Here is a 2,083-nt window from a genome sequence, read left to right as displayed (position 1 = left end):
AGTGCTGGATATATTATTCGAGCTGACAACCAATCAAAATTGAATGATCTATAAACAAAATATCTAAACGTTCACGTTCAGTAAACAGTAAATATTGAACACAATAGGAACAAAAGACATCAAGCTCATTCATGAAAAAGTTCTATCACTGAAAGGTAACATAAATTATACACACAAATCTTGTCGACAGTGTATTTCGTAGCTGCTTGTTCTTTATTAGATCCAGAAGTTGACGGAGAAATAGCATTTAAATGTAGACCCTATGGTGGTTTCATTGGAATTGATAATTCAAGATTAGATCATTTACTGAAACGCAGCAACGTGTTACGACTTCATGCTGCTTTGCATGACGGCGCTGGATTTATTAAAGGTTGCAGAAACAAAGGCCCTGGATATGGTTACGCTTTCCGTTAATCACCAGTAAGCAATTGTCTTTTTGGACACTTGACAGGAATTTTATTCATTCTAAAATAAAATTTTTCATTCACATTTGTTTCGTGAATTGGAATGATAGAAAATTTTGGCAGCAAAACCACAAATATAAATGTCCTCGATCTCGAAGGTTTCAAACTCAAGTCACTTGGATTCATTATAAAAGAACTCAGTGTTTGTTCGAGTTACAACTATACAATATTTTTCAAACCCCCACTTAAAATCGCTGATTTCCCGCACACGATAGACAAACTGTTATTTGGCTGACCAACAACCTACACGGTCTTGATTGGGACGAAGGTGATATACCTTACTGTGATTTGAAAACAAGCTGTCTGAGTTTCAGTTTCCGATTCACCCGGAAATTTTTTTTGCCAAAGGCATTGAAAAGTATGAGCTCCTCAGTTTACAAAAAACTTTTTTCAATCTGCAGGATCTAAATTGTCCCCGAATCTCAGAGATAATATCAGAAGAACAAGTATCCTCCTGTTATCTCCATTCAAACTTTCGTTCAACAAACGATCAATTACCAAATCACTGCGCAGACTGTAAAGCAAGAATATTTTCACAGTGGACACAAAGTGATGCACAGAGAAGACACAGCAAATTTAATAACCTATCTGTCAGACAACTTGAAGATATTCACTTGCTTGATTCCACTTGACGATCAACCGATTGTAATATTCAACAGAGTTCAGGATCCCTCTCCACTAATACAGAATAATTTTTCGAGTGATCAACAGAACCGAGCGAACTATCTAAACAATGAGCGAAACACAGCACTACAACCTCTTTTCAACTCGCTTTATAGCGCAGCAGCAAAACGTTATTTTGCAACCATCATTCTTTCTCCCAACGAGCTAGACAGCTTTAGGGCTTTCCTGCCCGTGATAGATAATTTCTATCACTTCCAACTGTACGTAAGAAACAAACAGAGAGCTCGAGAACATCGGAATCAGTTCAATTATGGCTATGAAGAAAACAAACCAGAAGCATATGCAGTCCCTCAAAGAGCAGCGAATCCCAAAAAAGGTACTCAATTTAGATTGAAAAAAAACCACCAGAACGTGAGCTATCACTTAATGAGATGCCGAATGAGTTGCGGTTATATGTCTTGGAGCACCCCGAAGTTGAAAAAGTCTTCAATCAACCATCCTTCAATAAAATTGACTCATCAACTGTTTGTTGTAAACTAGAAATAGAAAGTCATATTAAAGGTTTCAATTTGTTTGAGTTCTGGTATATGAAACAGTTGCCCAGTGAATAATTCAAAATTTTAACATTTTATATCATTCCTGTTTCAATTCACTTTTAAATTAATTAATTTTCTCCAATGAATCAGAGAGACGAGGCTGACGCCGGTATCAGTAATTTAGTCTTCGATGTAAACAACAAGGAGAGGCCACCATGGCGTTATTGTTCAAATTCAACAGTGCCAAGGTCCGAAGTAATATTTTTTGTTCAAGTGAGTATCATGGTGTTAATGATCATTCTTTGCTTGTCTATGCTCCTTCTACTATCAGAAAACTGTGAAGAGAAATCAAATTGGATTGCGCTCTTATCGAGTTTAGTTGGTTACATTTTACCCAATCCCAAACTATGAACAAATTTAATCTTACACATGACAGGGTATTCATGTCAATTGTAGGAC

This window comes from Convolutriloba macropyga, chromosome 11, assembly GCF_964194025.1.
Source record: "Convolutriloba macropyga chromosome 11, txConMacr16.3, whole genome shotgun sequence".
NCBI lineage: Eukaryota > Metazoa > Xenacoelomorpha > Acoela > Convolutidae > Convolutriloba > Convolutriloba macropyga.
Note: the sequence above shows the minus strand (reverse complement) of the source record.